Source organism: Pleurodeles waltl, chromosome 5, assembly GCF_031143425.1.
Source record: "Pleurodeles waltl isolate 20211129_DDA chromosome 5, aPleWal1.hap1.20221129, whole genome shotgun sequence".
In the NCBI taxonomy this organism is placed as follows: Eukaryota; Metazoa; Chordata; class Amphibia; order Caudata; family Salamandridae; genus Pleurodeles; species Pleurodeles waltl.
This window is the reverse complement of record NC_090444.1, coordinates 920,815,364-920,831,965: the sequence shown is the minus strand read 5'-3', so window position 1 is coordinate 920,831,965 and position 16,602 is coordinate 920,815,364. Positions and strand designations below refer to the sequence as shown.

Here is a 16,602-nt window from a genome sequence, read left to right as displayed (position 1 = left end):
AAACTGCTTTTACTTCTTATTTAGTTAGCAGTGTTCCTTTTGAGCTTCTGACATATGCTCTTGATAGGCTTTTGGTGATTGTAGCTTAGTTTTGTGGTTTTGGCCTGAGTGCCATCATTAGACCTTTGAATCTCCTTTCGGACCTCTGTTTTCTGTTTTCATATGGCATTACTTTTGAGCATATGATAATGTAGTGATATTTTGTGCTTAACAATTTCTCTTTCAGATCTCCCTCCTGGCTGTTCCCTTCCCCCCGCCTGGCCTCTCCAACTCTCAGCGCCATTGTGGAAACTGAGTTGGTGCTGCCTGGAGGAGGGCCCCTTGATTAGCAACGCGCAGATCCAGAGGAACTGGGTCTTGACAGATTAGCAAGCCCACGAGATGATATTCCTCTCTGTCTGTGCGCGGGCTGGTCAAGATGGCCACCTTGGACTCAGTGATGCAAGTTCTTACGCAGTTACAAAAAGAATTGTTGGAATCAAAAAATGCGACGGCAGCTTTGGTCACTAAAGTTACACAACTACAGGCAAAACTAGACGGTATAGACACCACTCCTTCACCACCTCGTTTACCCTCTCTTCCTAGTAACATTTCTGTGCAGGTACCTACTCAAATTCCTCTTGCAGCTCCGGAGAGGTTTTCAGGAGAACCCTCTAAGGTGCAAATCTTCCTTACTCAGATAGAATTGTATTTCACATGTCGTACAGCTGCTTTTCCGGATCCACAATCCCGGATTGCTTTCCTTATTTCATATCTGTCTGGTGATGCTGCTACATGGGCAGTCCCTCTGGTGCGACAGGACAGTCAGTTGTTGTATAACTGGCGTCTCGTTGAAGAGTTCGAAAAAGTCTTCGATCGACAGGCTGTCACTATGTCCTCAGACAAAGAACTCTTGGAGCTAAGGCAAGGCAATAAGGACCTCATCTTCTATCTGTCTCATTTTAACCGATTGATTGTAGAAACATCTTGGCCAGAGGAAAAAAGATCTGCACTCTTTTATCAGGGGCTCAAAGAAGAACTAAAAGACGTTCTAGCGCAAATTGACCCCCAACCAAGAACCTGTACAGATCTGATAAATCTCACACTGCGATTAGACCATAGGCTCACTGAAAGAAAAGGAGACAGGAAACGCCCAGACCGCACTAATTGGCGACTAGATAGATACTGCAATCCTCTTCCTTCTGTTTCTTCAGACACCGTGGCTGAGCCTATGGAAATAGGAACTCTTGGTCAACCCGTGACCAAAGAGGAAAAGGATTTACAACGTTGTAAAGGTCAATGTTTATATTGCAGAAAGAAAGGACATTTCGTGAGGGAGTGCTTAGCTAAACCAAGAAACAAAACGGAACCAACTGTCACCTCTAAGAAACAGGTAGCTATGCTTGAGATCCCGGAGGAAAACTAGTCAGCCCAAGAATGAAGGAAGGGAATTTCTTGGGTTCTTTAATGATCCCTTCAGTACATCTAAATCCAAGTCCACACTGCAGGCACCTTCGACATCCAATGCAACTGAAGGTCTTTGGAAAATGGCAGAAGATTCAGGCTTTAATAGATTCAGGTGCAACTGGAAATTTTGTAGATTCACCAACTGCCAAACATTTACAACTCTCGTGGATTAAAAAGAAGTCACCAGAAATTGTTCAAGCAGTGGATGGTAGCGAGTAATCAGGAGGCCCAGTCACCACGTGTACCTCTCAAACACAAATCAAGTGTCAAGACGTTGGTGGTTTTGAACATCGGGCGAGACTATCCTTTGATATCATCCAGGCACCCCAGTATGGTTTCATATTAGGCATGCCCTGTTTTTTTTGTTTTTTTTAAATCTGTTTATTAATTATTCTGCACACATAACATTTTGCTATTGATAATTTTGCAATCTGTTTACACACATGTATAAGCTTGTACAGCGCAATAGCGCAGTGAAGTGTAAAAAATACAACTTGAAACTGAGCGACAAATAATAAAAGTTACAGCTAATCAACACTAGTATCGCGGCTGGTACTGGCTACACCGGTTAGAGGGCAGGGAGGAGAGAGGGTGATACAACTACTGTGTGTGGGGGGCCATGGGGTCATAATTGAGGTATGAGTTGTGGGGCAGAGAGAGGCGTGGAGTCATTCGAATAATGAGCAAGGCTAGACGTGGATTACAGAAGAGCATATTCGTAGGAGAAGCACCCTGAAATATTACGTTGTTGCATTAATGAGAGGGCTGAGGAAGTTAATACCAAGAATGAGTGATGGGGGGGCAACTGGGAGTAACGTGATATAAATATTGAGAGAGAAAAAAAAAAATCAGTAATACATATACCGTTGCTAGTTAAGGGGGGGTATGTGTCATCTCTAGCTTCCATGGCTACCACAAAAGTATCCCAGACTTCGGGTCCGTCTTGGAGAAGGCCTCTATGTTGTAGTAAGCATAGTGTCTAATCTTCGGCTTGTGAGCGACTATGTAAGTCGCGAAGCCAAGCAGAATGGGATGGAACTTGTGGGGCCTTCCAGTGCGTAGCTATTAGGCGTTTAAAGACGACGAATGCTAGATCAATGAATCTATGTGTATGTTTATCGCTTTTGGTTCGGTGACGTATGCCAAGTAAACAAGAGTCTGGAGTGGGCAACAGAGCATGGGACGAAATATCTGCTGTGACGTCCGTGACGCGGTGCCAAGCCGAGTTTATTGAGTGGCAGCTCCAGACCATGTGGTAAAAGTCTGCTGCCGGAGTGGCGCATCTGGGACATGTCGGGTTTGTGCTCGGGTATATTCTTTGGATGCGGGCCGGGGATAGATATGAATGGTAGATATAGTTGAATTGGGTATAACGCAGTCTGGGATTACGGGATATTGACTTAATCATTGTGAGAGCCGCGATCCAAGTTTTTGGTGATAATGGTGAAGGGAGGACGGAGTCCCAGCGTGCTTTAGCAAGTGGCAAGAGGGAGCAGATTCCATCTAACAGTACTTTATATAGTTTAGTTATGATGCCTTTTGTGTTACCTATAGTATGGATATTGGTAAGTAATTGGGACTCGGTGGTACGTTGTTGCCAAAGCCCCAGAGGCTACTAAGTAGCCGTTTAATGGCGCTATATGTCAAAAAGGCTCCAGTGTGCATAACCCCAGCGGCCACTAGTTCCACAAAGGTGCGCACAGCGGAGCTAGAGTAGCAATCGCCCACATTCAGTGTGCCTATGTCACGTGTATCATGGTGTGATGAGAGTATTTGGGTGCCCGGCAATTGAAGTAGTGGTAGCAGAGGAGAGTAAGGTGGTGAAAGAGACTTGCTTTGAACGTATCTACGCCAGAAGAAACGAACTGCATCCAACAATATGGGTTTTGGCGATAGGCTGTTAGAGCCGGATAAAAGTGAGGATAATATAGTTTGCAGGGCTATATATGCTTGCAGCATTATGCATTCAGGAGGAGGGGTTTACCTGAGCCATGTGGTTAACCACAGCAACTGGGCAGGTGCATAGTATAATTCAAAGTTAGGCATGCCCAGTCCTCCCGCTTCTTGCGGGTATTGTGTTATAACTAACGCCACTCTACGCCTGGCTTTGCCACAGAGCAGGTCAGTTAACAAGGAGTGCAATTTACGAAAGAACGGACGTGGTAAACATAGTGGAAGGGTAGTGAAATAATATAAGAATCTGGGGAGGATAATCATTTTGGCTATTGCTACTCGACCCATGGGGGATAGGGGAAGTGAACTCCAGAACGACAATGAGTTGCAGGTAGTGCTAAGTGCCCTGTCGATATTGCCCTCTTTCAGATCGGCAATGGAGTGATCAATTTGTATCCTGAGATATTTAAAGGTGGTGTGTGACCATGGCAGCTGATATTGCGGTAATACCGTATGAAGGACGGTTGGTATGGGGCTAAGGGGGAAAATACTTGACTTGGACCAGTTGACACGTAGACCAGAGGCAGGGGCAAAGGAGTCAAGCATTAATAACACCCCTGCCATAGAGGTGGAGTGATTACACAGGTATATCAGGGCATCCTCTGCGTATAAGGATATAATATGATGTGTGCTAGATTCGGAGATGCCCCATATGTGTGCATAGCTACGCAGCTGAATTGCTAATGGTTCCATGGCTATAGGGAATAGTAAAGGGGATAATGGACAACCCTGTCTGGTGCCTCTGCCTATAGGGAATGCTTCTGAGATAGCCCGACCATTTTTAACTCGAGCTGTGGGTTTGGAGTAGAGCGTTTTGATCCAACTAATGAACCCAGGGCCGAATCCAAACGCTTTGAGTGTACGTAGAAGATAGTCCCAGCTCAACGTATCGAACGCTTTTTCAATGTCTAGGGAGAGGGCTACCGCTTCTGATTCTGTGTTGTTGTTTATTATGTGGATCAATCTTCTAATATTTAAAAAGGTGCTTCTCCCTGGAATAAAGCCAGATTGATCAGAGTGTATTAAGCTTGATAAGTAAGGGAGTAGTCTGTTTGCCAGTATTTTCCCCAATAATTTGCAGTCTGTGTTGAGGAGAGAAAGCGGTCTGTATGATTTGACGTCAAGAGGGTCCCAGCCAGCTTTTGAAAGGACAACTATTAGGGCTTCACGCATGGAATCCGATAATTGCAATTTATTGCACGCTTCGTTGAATACCTCTGAGTGGTTGTAGGAGGTGGGTAGCATGGGAGTTCAAATACTCTACCGGAAGGCCATCTGAGCCAGGGGTTTTGCTACGTGTCATTTGTGCCAGAGCTGAGCGCAATTCTTCTATAGTAATAAGACCCTCTAAAGCGGTGGCATTGTCGATAATATGATGGTTTTGGGAGACTAGTGATAATATGTCAGCTAATTGCTGCTCTGGTGGGGGGGGAGGGGGCGTATATAGGGTACGGTAGTATGTAGAAAAGGCATCATTAATTCCTACTTGGGTGTTGGGTATGACGTCGGAGTTCAAGCGTATCGCGCCTATAGGTGATGATTGCGAGGGTTGGCGGGTCAGCCATGCTAGCAGTCTCCCCGATCTGTCCCTCTCAGCGTGTTGTCGTGTCATGTAGTGTCTGTAGTCATGCTTACATAGTCTGGTGTCTACTTCTTTATGGGCAGCTCTGAGCGAATTCAGTGCTGCTATTGTGGACTCGTTTCTGGAGACCTCAACCTCTGTTTTACGGAGTTCAACCTCAAGGGCTTGTAGTTCTTTGGCGAGTGTCATTCTTACCCCGACTGTGGCCGCGAGGCAGTGTCTGCGTATTACCACTTTGTGGGCATCCCACTCTATAGCGCGAGATGTTGTATTTTTATTTAGTGAGAAGTAATCAGCCAAACGCTTAGACATTTCTGCGTGAAAGGGGGGGTCTAAAAGAGCTTCCGTCTTTAGTCGCCATGTTGGTATGCGAGTGTGGATGTGGCCCCAGGTAATAATTGTGCAGAGCGGGTTATGATCTGATATGGTGCGTGCTAGGTATTCGGTTGTGCACACTTTCTGGATTATGGCTGCGGATGCAAAAATCATGTCTATTCTGGTATGTAACTTATGCACAGAGGAGTAATAAGAATATTCGCGGTGGGAGGGGTGACCGACCCTCCAGATGTCCCTCAGACCGTTATTGGAGGCCCAGTTTGCTAGTGCTTGTGAGGCACGATTGGATGAAGCCGCTGCAAGTGGGGGAAATGAACGGTCTATGTGAGTATCTAGAACGCTGTTAAAGTCGCCACCCCATATGCACTCTAACGTGGGGTCACTAAGGATACCAGTGTTAAGCGTACTCAGGAAGTCGTGTTGATTTGAATTTGGGGAGTATAGTGCTACTAGCGCTAAGGGGGACCCATCAAGGACACCTTCTAGTATTACATATCTACCGTTTGGGTCGCATTGTGTACAAGATGTGTTAAATGGGACCCCGGGAGCAATCCAGATCGCCACCCCTCGAGCAAAGGACGAGGAAGTGGTACCGTGCAATTGTCCTTTCCATTTTGAGTGTGTGCTTTCCAGCGTGGATTTAGAGAGGTGTGTCTCTTGTTGTAGGGCTATGTGTACCTGATGTCTTTTAAGGAATGCATGAACCTTTTGCCGCTTGCGAGGTGTTGCTATACCTTTGATATTCCATGTGAGTATCTTATATTTCAAGATACTTTGTTGTGTTTGGGAGGCCATGAGATAATTTTGGTTTAACAAGACCGGAGAGATGAGTGCCCTCCATCCCCATTGCGGAAATATTGTGTCGGTTACCCTCCAAGGCTAGCCAGTAAATAACCTTAGTGTTGCTAAGTGCAAGCCTATTGATAAGGTAGATGTGATCTGCACATCTGTCACTGTGTTTACGATTAATTAGCATGTGACAAAACCAACAGCAAAGAAAAAAACACCCAAAAACAACATATAACATCAACTGGAATATTGAAAAATCGAAAAAAATTCCAGCGATAGCCGGCATGGGAGAACAATCCTTATGGAGCAGGGGGGTGCCGAAGGACATTAGATCAAAGTAATGGAATTGGCCTGCCCTAATTACTCAAGGTACGGGGTTCACCGCCCGAGACCACAGGCGGGCAGCTCGCTGCAGCAAAGGATCAGTGCTGTCGCCGGGCCATTTCTGAGCAGCTTGGGGGGGGAGGCCATATTATTGTGTAGAAGGAACAGAAATAGGTGGTGCTTGATTGTCCTAGCAGATATCGTCTGCTGTGCGCGGCGTGAGGGTAGGTCCGCGTGTAGACTCCGCCGAGTCGGAGTTTATGTCGTGGTCTAGTTCCACGTCAGTTTGAGTAGACAGGGCTGTTGGCGACATGTTGACGAATCTAGATGTGGCCTGCAGGAGAAGAGAGCGTTCCGTTTGTGACTGTTCAGGTGAGGGTTTAGTGCCTTGTTTTTTGCGTTGCCTTCGCCTTGTCTTAGGAGAGGACCAATTTTCACCCGGAGTGCCTGTGTCCAGCGGATCGGCGAGGCCTTTGGCATGTAGCCAGGTCCCGGTGTCTTCTGGTGTAGTGAAGAAAAGTACCCGTGCGTCATCCTGCACCCGGAGTCTGGCTGGGAACATCAGCGCGTACTTGATGTTGTGTTTGCGAAGCCATTCTTTGACGCGATATAAAGAACTCCGCTTCTTCTGAACTTCTGCTGTAAAGTCTGGATAAGCTGTAATCACTGCGTTTTCTAAGCCTATCGGACCAGACTTGCGAAATAACTGTAGGATGAGGTCTTTGTCACGGTTGTTAAGGAGTCTTGCTATCACTGGATGAGGCTGTGCACCAGGTGGAGGGGGTCTACCAGGGACCCTGTGGGCACGTTCGACAGACAAGAACTTTGGGATATTGTCTTTAAGAATTGTGTCAGTGAGCCATTGTTCTATGAATAATTCTGTGCTGGGGCCTTCGACACGTTCAGGGAACCCCACCAAGCAAATGTTGTTACGCCGAGATCTGCCCTCTGCATCTTCAGCTCTACGTTTTAAGAGATCCACTTCAGTTGTTAAGTGAGACAACTGTGATTGAATTTCTTTCACGGTCCGAGGGAGGGTTGCAGAGTCTTTTTCTAGTTCAAACACCCTGTCGGCCAATGCGTGTTGATCCGTGCGGAGTATGTTGAGGTCTTCTGTCACCGAGTCTATTTTGGATTCCAGGGTGGACTTGGTGTCGAGAATGGCTTGCAATATCTTTTCAAATTGTGACGTGTGTGATTGTAAGGTAAGTTCCATTTTCTACAAAGCCAGTTGCATGGTAACATGGGCCTCCGAGGAGGGGGGGGGGGTGGCGGGATCCATTTTGCCCAGAGGAGCGCGTGGGGTTTTTGGTTTGACCATTTGACAAGTGAAGTTCCAAGTGGACACTGACGGAGCAGGATCGGTTGGATGCGGTGCAGGCGGGGGGAGCAGAGAAGCAAGCCGCGACGTGGTGCAAATTCAGTTCCAGAGGGTTGTGGATAACTGTTGAAGACCAGAATCAATATACCAGAGTCGGCGAAGTACTTAGCGGAGTTTAGGAGACGTCACCCCTAATACCAGGACAATTGTACTGCGACCGGGCTAGTACCCAGTGGTTAGTAGAATACTTTAGCGCTTCGACGTATGCCTACCGCGCCACTCTGTTCCAAACAATGAAGGGGTCAAGTGTGTAGTATACTTATCACCACATAAACCGGCGGCAAGGCCCCGTATCCACGCTGGGGTGACGGAGCAGTAGAGGAGCAAGAAGAGTCAATGATGGATGATAGGTAATGGACAAGTATGTTAGCCGTTGCTTGCACGGTTTGGAGGTAGTTCCACTGATGGAGGGTTGTGTGTAGGGCCTGAAGGGACAGGGATGGTGCCTCATGTGCTTCGTTAGGGCCTCGCAGCTACTCCATATGATGTGGTGCGGGGGAGGTGTACAACGTGTTTGCACACTGCGACTCGGTAAGTGTCGACGAAAGGCTCATCTCATATTTCCCTTCACTTTAACGCCCTTCCGCGTCCCTGTCTTCAGTCGACATTTCTGTCGCTACACCACTCTTGTGGTGAGGCACAGGCTGGTACCAGGTGGGACTTCGAGTTTGCAGAGTCTTTGGTGAAGATTTAGGCCCAGGTGCTGGGCTGCGGGCCCGCTTCACAGCTGCTCCGAGGCCTTTACACTGGTGGGCCTCCGCCAGGCCGGTAGCAACTTCCCCAATCCTCGGGGCACAGCAGGGCATCCAGCGCGCCCTCTCCCAGTGAACACTGTAGGCAGAGCCTCCAAGAGAGTCCTGCAGAAGTCTGGTTAGCTTGCTGTCCCTGTAAGGAATCCTGGGTAACCTCTGATTTAGGGCATCAACAACTTTACTGAGAACAAAGAGAGAGGAGTTAATAGCACCACTCTCCTTGAGACGGATACCCTGGTTTCCAATGCGCCGGTTATCCTCAGACCCAGCAAGATCAATCATGTACAGCTTCCTGCAGGGGAGCCGGGGTGCGAAGTCCTGCAGCCCCCGCCTCGCGCAAGGATCTTTAAAGAATGTAGCCTGCTCCAGCAGGCATCCACGGGCGGGGTGCAGCGCCGCGGCGTGTCCGCTCCGCAGCAGTGCCCCCCCCCCCCCCCCCGCAGAGCAACCAAGGGCACAGCGCCCGTCACCAGCGCCGCGCGTAGGGCCGGAGCCCCTGCTTCATGGCCTCCGGCTAAGGTGCGGGTCCGTCCTCCGGCGTCAAGCCCCCGGAGGCTTCTCACCGCTCAGAGCGGCAAGCGCGTGGGCCACAGACGCGGCCGAGGGGCCAGCAGCACGGCGGGCCGCTCAACACTTAAACGGCGGCCGCGAGCTCCGATGTGTGGGCGCGGCCGCCAGAGCGGGTCCCAGGCAGTTGGATGTGCGACGTCCGACACCCTCGGAAGAGGTGATGGCGCCGCAAACAGGATGTTTATAGGGCCAGGGATCGGAGCTGCAGTTTATGCTGCCGCTCCGGTCGCCATGTTGGCCAGGCCCCCGGCATGCCCTGGTTAATGCTGCATTATCCCCATATCGACTGGCAAAAACAAACGCTATGTTTCTCCTCTGTATTTTGTCAAGAGAACTGTTTGAAATTTGGTAAGTAAAAACCTTGTCAACATATCGCTACTGCAGTAGAAAAAGCGGCTATCTTGCTGGACAGGTATGCAAAGTACGCTGACGTCCTTAGTGAACAAGCAGCAAGTACCTTATCCCCCCATAGACCATACGATTGTCAGATAGACCTGCTACCAGGGGCCATCATACCAAACTGCAGAATTTATGCCCTCTCCGAAAAAGAGAATCTACATTTACGGAAGTATCTTGACCAATGTCTAGCAAACGATCTGATTCGTCCCTCACGTTCTCCTGCTGCTTCTTCATTGTTCTTCGTACCTAAAGCAAACAGAGAGTTAAGACCTTGCATAGACTACAGAGCAATGAACAAAATTACGGTGAAGAATAAGTACCCATTGCCCTTAATCCCAGTACTGTTAGACCAAGTAAAAAATGCTGTTATATATACTAAACTTGATCTGCGTGGAGCCTATCACTTGGTACGTATCCGTGAAGGGGACGAATGGAAGACAGCATTTAAGACCCGTTATGGGCTATATGAATACCAGGTAATGCCTTTTGGACTATGCAACGCCCCTGCGGCCTTCCAGTATTTTCTCAACGATGTGTTAAGGGAATATCTTGACATCTTTGTAATCGTTTACATCGATGATATTCTAATTTACTCTAATTCAGAGGAACTCCATGAAGAACATGTAGGTAGAGTACTACATACTTTGTGAACACATCACTTATACTGTAAACTGAGCAAATGAGAATTCCACATTAGAACAGTGGAATTTCTAGGTGTCACTTTGACTCCGAAAGGAATGCAGATGACCCAACGAAAAATACAAGCAGTGATAGAGTTGCCCACACCTAAATCTGTTTGTGATGTACAATGTTTCTTTAGCTTCGTGAATATCTACCGCCGATTTTTCGAACAGTTTTCTCAGAAAGTAGCACCCATCACCCGACTATTGCGCAAGAACACTGCCTTCTGTTGGTGGGCAGAAGCTGACAAGGCTTTCACCTCGCTAAAAAAGGCTTCCACTTCTGCACCCGTTTTAGCCCATCCAAGAGTCACAGAACCTTTCATAGTGGAAGCCGATGCATCGGATGTAGCATTAGGAGCCATATTGTCTCAACGTCACCCTCATACTGGACAACTACATCCGGTCGCCTATACGTCAAGAAAGTTAAATGCTGCAGAACAAAATTACACCATTGCAGAGAAAGAACTTTTGGCTATTCGAGATGCTTTCAAGGAGTGGAGGCACTACCTGTCTGGAACAGAGCAAAAGATCACTGTGTATTCCGATCACCGAAACCTACAGTTAATGAGTTCAGCTAGGGTATTGACTCCTAGACAACTAAGGGGATGTTCTTCTTTGCTGAATTTGACTTTGTTGTAACTTTCAGCCCCTGCACAGAAAGCAGTTAAGCTGATGCTTTAACTAGGCAAGATGCTTCCCTCTCACACGAAGAAATAAAACCACAGACAATTATAGATCCCTCCAAGGTCTTATGTCTTATAGCAGCCGACGATTTTCTTGACCTCATCCGTACTCACTTTCACATCACCGAATGGCAGAACTGGTTAAAACAAGACACCAAACATTCTATCCAGCAAGGTTTACCATTCTACGAATCTCGAGTCTATCTACCAACTACAGACCTAAGACAAACTGCCATTAATTGGTTGCACGCACACCCCATGGCAGGACATCCAGGTCCCCAAAAGACCATAGAACTAATGAAGAGGTATTTCTGGTGGCCCACTTTCTCCAAGGACATTAAACGATTAGTACAATCATGTGAAACCTGTGCTCGATGCAAAAGTTAACATAACAAACCAAAGGGGCTATTAATTCCTCTACCAACGCCCACCAGTCCTTGGGAACACATTACTATGGATTTCATTACCGGACTCCCTGAAGTAAATTGCTTGAATGCTATCCTGGTAGTTATAGACAGCCTCACAAAGTACGCTCACTTCATAGCCTGTAAAGGACTCCCAACATCTAGTACTTTGGCCACTCTAATCCTTCATAATATCGTCCGTCTTCATGAACTCCCGAGAACCATTTTATCTGATAGAGGAACACAGTTTTCTGCTCACTTCTGGCAAACATGGTGTCGAGCTCTACACATAGACTCTGGCTTATCCACCAGTTACCACCCACAAACAGACGGTCAAACCGAAAGACTAAACCAGACACTAAAGCAATACCTACGGTGTTACGCCTCCGACACCCCAACAACATGGTCTGATCTTCTCTGGCTCGCTGAACTGGCATACAGTAATTCCTATCACTCATCAACAAAGCAAACTTCTTTTTTATGGCTTGTACTGTCGACATCCACATGTCTTGCCGGTTACTTTACCAATCGCAAACCAAGCCATGCCTGCAGTCCAAGATGTACTATCCCATATGCACAAAATACACTCTCAGTTGCAAAAAAAATCTGCGGCAGGCAAAGACCAAGTACAAACTGCAGTACGATAAGACATCAACCTGGCCCCTCATATAAAGAAAAGGACTGGGTCTGGTTATCTACAAAGCACTTCACGTTCAAAGATAAAAACATGTTTTTCCCTAAGTTCATTGGACCTTACGAAGTCCTCTGCCAAGTTAATCCAGTGACATATAAACTGAAATTGCCTCCCACATTGAAAATACACCCCGTATTCCATACGTCTTTATTCTGTCCTGTCAGGACTTGGGTTCAGCGCGCTCTCGCACAATTGCGCGGTCTCAGCAACAAACCCCTTAAAGGTTGCCACGATCTCCCTGATGCGAGGCGCGTCTGCCCAGCTCTTCTATGCTGCAGATCGCGCCGTTCGCACTCTTTGTGGCAAGTTCCATCTGCCTGGAGGCCATATTAAGTGGTGGTTGCATTGCCCCCCAGCCTAGGACTACAACTTCCAGCAGTCCCACATTGCAATCATCTTTGGGTGTGGTTTGGGTGTGGTCAGGCTTATATAAGCCAGCCCCACCCCTGTCCCAGTGCTTGCTATTCTGGAACCTCATTGGGTAAGAGCTTTCCATCTCTCCCTCCTGTCATCCGGAGAAAGGATTCTCTTTCAGCGGGTGGACGGACTCGCACTGGTAAGAGTGTTCCGAGGGGGGCTTCCTCTGCCGGCTTTGTGAAATCTTGGTACTTTGTATACGCTTCTCCTGGATTCTCGGAGACTAGCGGAGCTCTGGTTGTCATAGCAACTGGATTCTTTCAGTCTGCATTTTTCCCTTGGTAACGTATTTTGCTCGGGGGAAGAGACAATTACCTTTTGGCACATTTCAGATTAATATTATCTCTATGTGAATAATAATAATCATACGTGCGAGTTACTGTTACGTTGTTTTCCTAATGTTTGCGTGTTTATTAAGAAGCAGTATTATTGCTGATCGTGCATTGAGAGAGACATTTCTTATCATTGTGTGATGATCATGCTTAGTCTTGTGGTTTTGGCCTGAGTGCCATCATTAGACCCTTAAATCTCCTTTCTGACCTCTGTTTTCTGTTTTCATATGTCATTACTTTTGAGCATATGATAATGTAGTGATATTTTGTGCTTAACTATTTTTTTCAGATCTCCCTCCTGGCTGTTCCCTTCCTTCCCTTCCCACCGCCTGGCCTCTCCAACCTTCAGCGCCATTGTGGCAACTGAGTTGGTGCTGCCTGGAGGAGGGCCCCTTGATTAGCAACGCGCAGATCCCGAGGAACTGGGTCTTGACAATCTACTTGGAAAGCTTATGGTTATCATTGGTCCTCCTTTGTCAGGTGATGAAAGGACAGGTCTCTGGATCTGGCCACTTGTCCATTATCCAGGGTCCTTCAGTTTTTGCAGGAGGGCTTCTAGAAAGGATTGACAGTTTCTACTTAGAGGGTGCAGCTGCTATTAGGGCAATTTGCTCTTCTTTTCGTGTACTTGAATTGCTTTCTTGGGTTCACACCTTCCTAAGGGGTTTTCTTTGCTCAAGCCTCATGCTAGGTCAGAGGTGCCTACTTGGGATCTGGTGTTGGTGCTTAGGTCCTTACAGTCTCCTCCTTTTGAACACCTGGAAAGTGTGAGTTTTAAGTTCCTTTCCTTGAAGGTGTTTTTCCTGATTGCTATCCCTTCTGGGGTCTGACTATTAGCCCTCCTTATTTACAGGTGTTCTCTGACAGGCTTGTCCTCCGGTTGGGGCCTGGGCTTCTTCCCAAAGTGGTTTCCTCTTTTCACCGGCATCAGGAGATAACTTTGCCCTCTTTCTTTCTAGAGCCTTCTACTCCTGAGGGAGACGCCTTACACAGTTTGGATGTGTTACGGGCTGTGAAGATATATTTGTCTTGCACCATGGACTTTTGTCAGTGTGAAATTTTGTTGGGGAACTTTTGTGCTTTTCGTCATGGGTTCAAGGCTTCTACATCCACTTTGCGTCGGTGGATCTGATCCTTTATTATCCTAACCTATGAATCACAACATGCATATCTGACAGGGCGGTCCACCAAGTGCATGGCAGCTTCCTGGGCAGAGGCTGAGGGTGTTTCCATTTTGGACACTTGTCGGGCGGCCACTTGGGCGGCACTTGTGCTTTACAGGTTCTGCATACATGTGAGTGATTCCTTTGCCTTCGGGTCTAGTGTCTTGTCTGCTATTTCTGAATGAGTGACTTGGTTTCCTGTTTGATGCCCTTTCTGGTTTGCAATGAAGTTGTTTCTGCAGTGGCCAGGAGCTTGTGGCATTTATCTTTGGGGGATTCTGGCTGTTATGTTTTTGCTTTGGTACATCCTCATGTAGGTAAGTATTAGGACGAGAAATGGGGTTGAGGAGGTAGTGATTCCGTTTCTTACTGGTAATCTTCATTACTCTGAATATCCTATTTCTCTTACCAATACTTACTACCCGCCCTCCCAGTTCCTTCTCGAATCACAACCTGCCCCTCTCGTTCTTCAGCTAGGGGACGTACAGGAGGTTTTCTGGGCTCTATTCCTTTTTATCACCAGGTCGGCGGAAGGTGATTGGAGATTAGGAAGTGGTGTGGGGGGCGTTTTAGCATTGAGTCTTTTTGATTGGTTCTGGCCAGGGCATCTGGGTAGAGGTGGAACACCTCATGCAAGTAAGTATTGGTTTGATAAATAGGGTATTCGGAGTAATGATTACCGGTAAGTAACTGAATAAGTTCTTTCAATCCCGAGACTCTTTCAGTGTGCACTTGGATTGCAATAACTCTTCATGATATGCAAAGTATACTGTTCTTGTTATAAAAAATGTAATCTCATAAAATGAAAGCTTTAGTATTGGCATTTATTCTTTCGTCCTGGCTTTCCGATTCTCATCCCATGGTTACTGGCACTACCTAGTGTTGGGCCCAGAAACTGCTGCCATAGCTCTTCAGCGGTACTTAGTGTGCTCCATACCACACACTTGTGCAAGTCTTACTCCGATGCACCCCCTCCACCCCGTGCACAATACAGGTGTGCCACATTTGAGGTCTTTTGTTTTTCCCATCATTGGATGTTGATCAGAGCATGCTTCTCTTGTGCTTAGCATCCTAGAGAGGTAACGCCAATAGGTTGGGGTGGGAGGGCAACTTTGGAAGATCTCTCAATTCAGAGGCGGTGGTCTCCTCAGGAAAGCAAGCTCTCTTCGAACTGGAGGGAGTTGAAGTCGATTTCTTTAGCTTTGCTCCATTTTTCTCCTTTGGTCTCCTGTCAGGTATTTCTGATAAGGAAGGACTACTGTATCCAAGTCCTACATCAAAAAGCAGTCCGATACAATGTCTCAGTCTCTGGCCTCCCTGCCTTTCAGGTGGTAAGGTGAGCAGAGTCTCATCATCTATCCCTGTCTGCCACATATATTCGGGGGAAGGACAACGTCCAAGCCGGCAGGCTGAGCCGAGTTTTTCTTCTCTGCAATTTAGATTGTTGCTGTTTGCTCACTGATTTTTCCTTCGTTTAACTTGGATACCTTATACCTCACAACTTTCTTTTACCTAGCAGTAACAAGGCGGCACCCATTTGCAGAAGCTGACCCGTAAAACTGTAGTATGTCCTGTTTGGGGAAAATTAATCCGCTGCATTCCTGTGCTCCTTTTAAAGCTATTGCTGTAAGGTCTTGGGCTAAGCGTCTATCCTAGTGTGTTTATAGACTAAAGGCAGTTCTTACCTGTGACAGATACTGGATTTCAGAATTAGGAAGAGTCAAAGTGAGTACGGGGCCTCAGAAACTGGGCACCATCCCAAGCACGGATTCTGTGCGGTTTCCTGTTCAGAGACCGTCACCCTTCGTTTTGAGGGACCCATTACTGGCCCTGTGGAAGTGCATTTGAGTAACGTCAAGGGTTTAGAAAAACATGTCTGCACGTTTTTTTTTGTTACGTGACCAATATGTTTTAGCTGGAACAGGTTGTCAAGATCAGCCATATCATCCTCAAAACCTGAGAAAGTAAGAGGTAGTGTGCGAAAAAATCAGATTTCATAAGGGAAACAGTGGATTTTCAATATGAAAAGGTCAATTTTACGACCCCACACATTGGTGATTGCCATACCCTATTAGGATGTAGGATGGTGCATCTACCCCTCGTTTTCCCTTTATAGGCCCGCTATGCGAGGTATGTAGTTCTGGGATAGGGTATTGAAAACTCAAAATGGGCCCCAGTCTGCCTGATAGTGAGCTCTAAATATGGCATGTGATCCTCCCACAGGGGAGTGAAGACCTTAGCCTCTGATGACTTGGCAGTGGTTGTGGGCCTCTGTATGTGAGCCCCTTAATCTACCAGCAAGGTTTGTCAAATTACCAGATGCTCTGGTTTAAAAAAATGCAGCAACTGTGTTTAGAACATTTCAATACCATAAACACCGCAGGTACTGGATGTATCCCGATTTGATGTCTGTCAAAGAAGGTAATGCAATCCATGGTTTCACTGGTGATGGACGTATTTAGGCTGATGATGCGCTTCAACCCACCCCTCCCCTTCTGTTTATTAAATAGCTGATGATTCTGGCAATGCCTTGGTTTTTATTTAGACTTGACTTTTTAGAGATGATGAGCGATATAGCTAAAGCTCTAGTGATGTGGTACTTCTGGTGTTGTGTATTCCTTTGATATTCTAATTGACACTTCACTGTTTCGTAGTCATTAGTCTCTGAGTACATTGGCCACTTTAAACTGAATT

The 16,602-nt window shown here is 46.9% G+C and overlaps 1 protein-coding gene across 1 annotated transcript in view; it reads left to right on the top strand.

Annotated features, from left to right (window-relative positions):
* THUMPD2 (THUMP domain containing 2) overlaps positions 1–16,602 on the top strand; it is a 163,401-nt gene that overhangs the window by 144,619 nt on the left and 2,180 nt on the right. The window lies entirely within an intron of this gene.